The 8,480-nt window shown below is 31.9% G+C and overlaps 1 long non-coding RNA gene across 1 annotated transcript; it reads right to left on the minus strand.

The window, feature by feature from the left end:
• Positions 1 to 868: 868 nt before the first annotated feature.
• Positions 869 to 1,651, minus strand: LOC133829289 (uncharacterized). The gene is made up of 3 exons (XR_009891663.1): positions 1,495 to 1,651; positions 1,148 to 1,392; positions 869 to 1,072 (listed from the first exon to the last, which is right to left on the minus strand). It is a non-coding gene; the product is annotated as an uncharacterized LOC133829289 (long non-coding RNA).
• Between the last annotated feature and the right edge of the window lie 6,829 nt (positions 1,652 to 8,480).

An 8,480-nucleotide genomic window follows, 5' to 3' on the forward strand; every position in this document is an offset into this window, starting at 1 on the left:
GGGCATATTTGTAATTTTGGCCCGTTGAGGGCATAAATGTCACTACAAGAAAAAATGCTTTTAATAACACCAAAAATGTGTTATCAAAACATACCATAACACTTTTTGATGTGTTAAGACCGACTATGTTATCGTAGGTCAGGGTACTTTACATAACACTTTATCATTCTTATACAGATGTGTTATTATACTGTCAATGATAACACAATTTCTGTGTCATTTTAATAAATAGATAAGTGTTTAATTATGTTATTTATAGTCGATTATATAACACATTTCAATACTTATAAATTTGTGTTATACTACATTTTAGTATAACACATTTTTTGTGTTATACTATACTTTAGTATAATACATTATTTGTGTTATACTACACTTTAGTATAACACATGTGTTATATTAGCTTAGAGAAACATAATCTTTTTTTACTTACACAAAACTAGGAAAACAAATATGAAAGTTGAAGCCAAATAAGGTAACATAAATAGATTTTTATTAATTACTCAAATGTAATTACAATATTTAGTCTACTAGTCTAGGCTTAAGAAATCATATTACAACATAATTTATGCCCATTTTAGATTCCTTTATCACTAAATACAAAACAAGAAATGTATACAAAAATTAGTGAAATGCATTCTTCCATTCTAAAGACCTCAACTACAAATGTTGTCAAGAATTGCTCCAAAGAAATCATCTCAATATACCTGCACATTGTAAAAAAAAAGTCCTTTTATTATTAAGAACACAAGACTTAAGCTAGTTTCCACCTGTAAGCATATAAAGTAAATCAACTTGAAAGAAATTATCTAGTTTTCTCCAAACTCATAGGATTAAGAGCAAGCAGATTTTGATTGGCTAGAGCTACAACCTAGAGAGAAGAAGGACAAATATAAATGAATGAAAAAAAATGCTTACTAAATCAGGAACAGTGTAGGGATTACAAGTACTAAAATCTTACAGAAAATGCTTCATTTATTTCGTAGTAATCAATCTGAGAAGCATCTTAACCAGCATTTGAAATAGCTTTTGGTATCACAAGGGCTGGAGCAGTTGTAAAGAATTCAGGTGCCTGCAAAGATAATCTTCTTTGAGCTATGTTTCAGCAACAGTAAAATAGAACTAGGAAGCCAATTCATTGGAGTACCTGAGCTGCATCAGCATAGCCCTTAATCTTTGCAATTACTTGCAATCCAAGTTGAAGTGCCTTCTCTCCACTCACTAGGAGTTACCTCTTAATATTCTAAGCTCGGCTTTATTCTTTGCATCAATATCTCGATGGCTTTGCAGTTTCTTTGAAAGTGTTATGCTTCAAAAACAGGTCAGTAAATGCCACCCTCAAGTTCTTAACCTCTCTATCTAATTCACTTGGTGTCCTTTGCCTGCAAGATCCTAGAAAATGGAGTAGGATCCACCAAAAACTGAGATAAGTCTACAGATCAGGGCTTGAAGTATCATACAAAAATAAAACTGTAAAACCCACATAGCTCTTACCATTTTCTGAAAGTTTTTTCAAGACTACAGTATGTATTCCATCTTTTAGATACCACAAATTGTCAACAGCAGCAACTAAATTACTTAAGATGTTCTTAGTCTATTCAGAGGCTCTCTGTTGATCACCTTCCATCTGTTTAGGAAGGTCACATAAAGATGACCTTTCTGTTGCACCAGTTTTCATAAGACGGCTAAGAAAAGCCTCATGAAAAGTAGATTCAGATTCATCTGAAATACAATATAAAACTTCCTTATCAACAAACACTTCAAACACTATTTCCCTGATGTCACTTCCAGTTTGCAAGCATGGGTTATAGAGCCCTTATAGGTGCAAAACAATTAAACTTGTAACTAAACTATACTAAATTTCTATGACTAGAATGATAGTAAATGTAGAAGCAAATATTACATCCTTATGCTAATAAAACAGATCTAATGATCCACAGCCCAAAAACCAATTGTTATCTTAAAAAATAAAAACCAATTGTTATCCACAACTTAAAATACAACAAAAAAAATTTAGTCTCATAAGAAAAAGCATTCATTGCCCAAAATAGAGGCTGAGATTAGCTAACTTGTGTATATTTCAAAGCATCTATTCAAACCAATCACGTCACAAGGCATCGGTCGAGTTGGATTTAGGAATAAGGATTGATTTCTCTGTATTTTAAATACCATGCCATTTCTAACATCCTACAGCTTAAAATAAACAACATAGCTAAAAGACTTTCATTTGACAAACTAAAAATAACTAGGAAGCAGCCAATATGAAATAAACATCACAAGGCAAAACCAGAAAACTGCATGATCTCAAATAAAGATGCATAAACGCGATAGGCGATCCTAACAGACGAACAAGAAAAGAAGCTCACCATCTCAAAGCCATCTTAATAGGTGTTGTGAGACAAGACGTAAACACATCTGCAGGAAATTCAGCACTTTATGGAAGAGTCTCATGTGCTTCACAAGCTCCAAGTAGAATGCAATCCATTGTGGATCCAGAGGAGCTAGAAGCAACCCATTCATGAAGCTGCCAAACCATCAAATCAAGTCACTATATTTACAAATATATTTATATATAAATATCTGAATTACAGATAATGAATTCATGTCACGTAGCACCTTAATTATCAATACATATATCAATTCATTATATGTTTTGAGTTAAAGCTTTAACTCAATAAAAGCATTCACAATATTCCCCCAGCCGCAGAGCAATCAAAAACATATATGGAGGGTGTCTTCAACCAAGAATCAAGGTCACTAATTGGCAAAGGGATATACTGTTTATAACTCTACAGTACCAATAACATTGGTGAGAAACCAAGCAAGACTCTAGTGATTGATCTTAAATTAAATTGTCATAAAAGAGTTTCAAAGAAATAGAAGACCTTATTGAAAACCCAAATTTCACCACTAATGTTTCAAATGCTAATTAAATAGAAATTTACAAAGGAACAATGCTGCATAAATATCCAGTTTTGACATTAGACTCCAAAAGATCTTAGCAATCCCAAAAAAGAGTCAATAACTAAATGAGATACAAGTAAACAAAGTAGTCAAATACTAAATAATATGACTAGTTTCGTGAGTTAGGACTGTGATAATAAAGATTGTGTGGTCACTATCAAACTCTCTCATTGGCAAGTTTTTTAAATGAGGCTATCCAAACAGTAACTAAAAATGCAAAAACTTGATAGAAAACCTCAACACATGAACACATGTCAAGTCTTCAGAAATATGCCATTAATTAAAAAGTTCCAGCTTGTTCTTTAAGTATTTTTTTATCACTGATGAGAAGGAAAAAAGTTAGTTCATCTAATTCTCTTTAAAGACTTATTACAAATAGTTTAAGGAATTAATCTAATATTTTGTATCCATTCATGATAAGCACCCAATTAATGAATAAACTACATTTATACAAAGCAAAAAGAAAAAGGAAAAAGACTCACATCTGGAACGACAATCTGAGCATCAGAGTTCTCAATCAGTGGGGCATTAGATGAAAAGCTTCGATTTCCAGCGCTGGCAAATTGAAGTTAAACCTCACTAACCAGTAACAACTTGAGTGCTCTAGAGAAGGTTTCTTCAGCGTCATTTGAGAATTCCATATATATAGGTAGAACACCATGATAAAGCACCAGCCTCTGCTTAATCCTTTCTCTGCTAAGCACAAATTATCATGTCAGATAAAATATTTTGCACTTGTAGAACCGTGCTACTCTCAAATTTAATAAGCACCCAAGCATATTTTGAGTGTTGAATATATTCAATTAGCATGAGAAATAGTACTTAGATGGTTTACGAAATTAGTTCAGTTCATAATTATGCATCCAGTAACTTTATTTTAGCTAAGTTGAAATCTTGAAGAGTCAAAAGATGTCATCAGCTGTGCTGGCACAGATTTTGCTAATCCTGTTCACTTACTTTCTTTTCCCATTTCTGTACATCAGGAAAAATAATGATACATTAACTACAGAAGACTCCTGTGTGCCTAATTTGTCAAAAAAAATTCCTGCTAAATATATTATTTATGTTCACCTTCCTAATGTTATTTTATGCTACTTGCCCAAAACCATGTTGTTAATAAACGCACTGTGTTAGCATACGAATCGCTGAAGAGTAATTATGAACCAAAATTACAGACATAATTGATACATCGGAGATGAATTACATATCATTCCTCATGATAGACTTACTCATTTGTGAAGGCAAATATTGTTGAGTAAGGCCGGTAATGACTTAGGAGTACAGCCATACATCATGTTAACTTAGTATGCATTACTTTGACAACTTTCAATGGATATCTTTGTATTAATCACAAAATTAGACGACAGATATGTAAAATAAAAGAAAGGAAATGACAAGACAGAAAATTTGCACCAGCCAAGAGGAAAAAGTCATACATAACTGATAACTCTAAAGTGTCTAAGAATCATTAACATTTTTTTAACTAGAGAATACGTCTATAATTATTTTTGTGGGATACACATTACTACAAAGAAAGCAAAAAATTTAGAAAACAAACATATTTATTGAGTTTTGATAATACTTTTTCATTAGCCATTGCACATTGGAAATATATTAAGAGGCCACCCAAGGCCAAATGAATTAGTTAACTTACTTTCCGTGGGCAGTTTCTCCAGAAAGCATGACCACATCAGCACCTTTCCGTGAGCCACTACCACGAACCCTCACCACCACCACCATCACGCCTACAAACCTGCATAACGCAAACCCAAACAGAAGAAAAATAATTAGAATAGCAGATAGAATCAAACTTAGTGACTAAATTAATAGAATCAATTCGCATTAATGAAGTAATGATACAAAATAGTATATATACAAAAAAGACCAAAACTAATAAAGTAACTAATCTACAAAATAACAATAATTAGTTACAATGAACAACTAACTAACCAGAACAGTTAGTGTTGTTGGGAAAGCATTATATGGGCATATTTGTTGTAATGTGATATTTTAGTGTAATATATGGGCATAATTGTTGTAGTGTTGGCATAATGCATAACAACATTTCTAATAAATGGTCCGAATACAAGCAGATTTACAGAAACATAGATAACAAAATTTAAAGCATTAAAGAGATCTGCCTTTGACCAAACACCTTAACTACAGCCACTATATAGCCAGAATAAACCCAGAAGAAAAACTGGTAGGAGCTATGAACTAGGCTCATGGAAATTGGGAAAGAAAATAAGAATTTAGCAACAAGCTATTAAGCTATTTTCACCCTCATCATCAAATAATGGTAGAATTTAAGTTTATTGCAGTATTTCTTGATACAAGATATGATAATCAATTAGTGAACCTTAATCAGTAACATCAGCTGCAAAAATAACTTAAGAAAAGCTTGTTAAGAGCTAACAAAGAGATTCAGAATGTGGTCTTTCATTGTATCAAATAAGCACCATTATCCCTTTCCACAAATATTCAAATAAGCAGCTATATTTTAGGCAAAATTTTAGGACATTCATAAACAAAACGAATCTGATTGGCATGGAATACTTGAATGTTTAATCTCCACTTACAAACATGGAAGAGCGAAAACTAAAGTATTCTTCAAACAGAATTGAAGGCAGTCACATACCTTGTGACTGGATCAATAACTTGAACCTTTGAAACATGAAGAGGAGCTTCAACCGTAAAGATCCCACCTTCATGACCTTGGCCTTGCTTGATATGCTTCTTAACCTGCAGACAAGAGAAGTTCATCATTATCAAACACTGTAGTCTTATCCACAAACTTCACTCAGACAACATCACCACACAGATCAAATAACCGCAGAAAATTTTAATATAATAAAATAAACTTGAGGTCATTCAAGATGCTTAATCTAATTACCTGAATATTGCAGGGGGGAGAAAAGAAAAAGCCAAGCAATTATAATCAATAAAGATAACCCATTTCATAAATATCAACTAAAGATAACTATGGAGAAGCAATAAAGAATCAACACAGTCATAATCAAACCAAAATATAGACCCTATTGCCCAACATAATGTTGAATCAAATTGGAAAAACAAAATATATAAGAGGTCACTAATAAGCCTTAGAATTGATCCCTTAAAAAGTCTTACAAAGGCTGCCCTCTCTTACCTAAAGTATTGTGACCAATTTCGGCTCTGGGGATTTGATTTGCCGTATTTAATTTTTCTATATAATTCGAGTTAAAATTTTATATTTATTTATTAATTTTACTTAAAATCGAACATAAACAGATCAAATATTGATTAAGACTATTCAAGTGTGGATTTCTTCTAAGAACTTGCTTGTTATTATAATGATGAACCATTATGTGAAAAAAGATAGATATTACATGGGCATTGATAATGATAACTCATAGTCATACATTATTGAGTCCTTGATATGTACCTCTACATTAATTTCACCTCATTTTGTAACTTTGTCCACATACCCTTTTCATATAAAATTAAATTATAAATCAAACTAGATTTTTCTTTATCAATAGCTTCATATATATGCATTATCAAAGAAATAAAGTTTTTTTTATGATAATTATGAGAATTCCTTGTCTTATAATTGACCTTTAGGATATGAAGAGGATAAGTCAATTTCCAGTAAAGTTTTAATAATAGTATGTGCAGTATCTATCTATGTAAATATATCTTGATTCAGTCTAGGAAGCAAACACTTGAAAAAGGGATTACTTTGAGCCAAGATTAGTAGAGGTACAATACTAATTTTACCACATTTCTGGAATCTATACTATGCTAGGGAAAATTGTGTTTCGATGAATAATAATAATAATGAAAGAGATCAAAGAAAGAAAATGATTTCTCTTTTTTCATCACTAGACATTTTTATGCTTCATTTGCTTAAAGTTTAAGAATAATCTTGATAATTTTTTTTTATTGTCTAATGAATTATCCAGAAACAAATTGTTTGTTCATTTTCTAGCTCATGGATCATGATACTACTTACTTAAAATTCAAAAAATTGAAACTAATCATTTTCTAGCTCATGGATCATCGTATGCCATTTGCTTAAATAAAAGAAGAGTGAGTTTATATTGGCTAGAAACTAAGTACAAGGCACAAGCAAGCATTGAAAATAGAGAATAAGAAGATAGTCCAGTCAAGATGCCTAACCATCGAACCGATATGTAGATAGAATGTCAAAACCATAAGGATCACAATCTACCAAGCAATATGCCGGGAGATGCAGAGTATCAATAAGCAGACGCAAAAACCTAGACAATGTTTTTGCAGCTTAGGAGAAATTAATAGAGCTAAAAGTACAAAGATATTCATCTTATTTTATTTACAAAAATAATGAAATTTGTACCTTCTCGTAGGAATATCAGGATAACCTCGACCCTGTAACAAAAAAAACAAGACAATACAAGTCTCTCAAATCACCTTTTGAAGGAGCCCAAAAAAACAAGACAATATTAGTTATCAATTAACTAATTTGCAAATGAAACACAACAAAATGCCCAAAAATCTAGCTGAAATGCTAAAATGCCCAAAAATCAAGCTTAAATGTTCAAAAAATCAATCAAAACTTGGGAGTAATAATCAATCAAAAAAGCAACAGATTATTGGGTAAATAAATCATCATCATTCATATAAAAATACCTCAGCCATCACAATAAAACAAATAATTACCCAATGAAAGCAAAAGACAGATTCAAGCCCATAATTCAAGACTTATCATATTAAACCATTCACAACCCCTTAAATGAAAGTTTATAGTCCCTAAACACAGATTAAAACTAGATAAAACGCCCCACAAATTTTAAAGAAATGAATATCATTAAGGGAAAAAAAAAACCAACTCTTTATTAGCAGTTACTCCACAAAAGTGGTGTAGAAGATACTCCAGACTATTTCTCTCCAATTTCAGTACCCTTGTGGCCTGAGGCAAAGAAAAAAGAGAAAAAAAATTCAATAATGAAATAATAGCAGATAAATGTTTAAATATTTAGTAGGTTGAGGCGTTTCAAAATTTAGAAGAGTAACAACACAACTCACATATACTAAAAACAAACTCAATTTCAAATAACACTTGAAAGCATGCTCTTGTTGCAGACCTAACTTGAGCCAGTCCAATGCAATAATAGCTAAAAGAAATTGAGAAACTAACAATGAATTTGAAGTCATGCAGATCTATGTCAAATTACAATTGTAAAAGGGTTCTTTCATGGTTTCATATGATCACTTAAAGGCTAAAACATGAAGAAAAGGATTCTCACTAGCTTGTTGGGTTTCTCAAGAATCAGATATGATCAACCTGTCCAAAGCTTCACCTACATGCCTCATTGTTGGTCTCTTCTCAGGACTAGTTTGAATGCAAGCCATTGCAATCTTAATAACTCCAATAATCTCGTCGTCCTTTTCGGCATCTTGGACTAAATAAGGGTCTAAAACATCTGAGAGAGGCTTCTTCTCTTCAATGCAGAGCTGAATCCAATGAACCAAATCCATTTTAGAGGAACCTACTT

The sequence above is a fragment of the Humulus lupulus genome, chromosome 4, assembly GCF_963169125.1.
Source record: "Humulus lupulus chromosome 4, drHumLupu1.1, whole genome shotgun sequence".
In the NCBI taxonomy this organism is placed as follows: domain Eukaryota; kingdom Viridiplantae; phylum Streptophyta; class Magnoliopsida; order Rosales; family Cannabaceae; genus Humulus; species Humulus lupulus.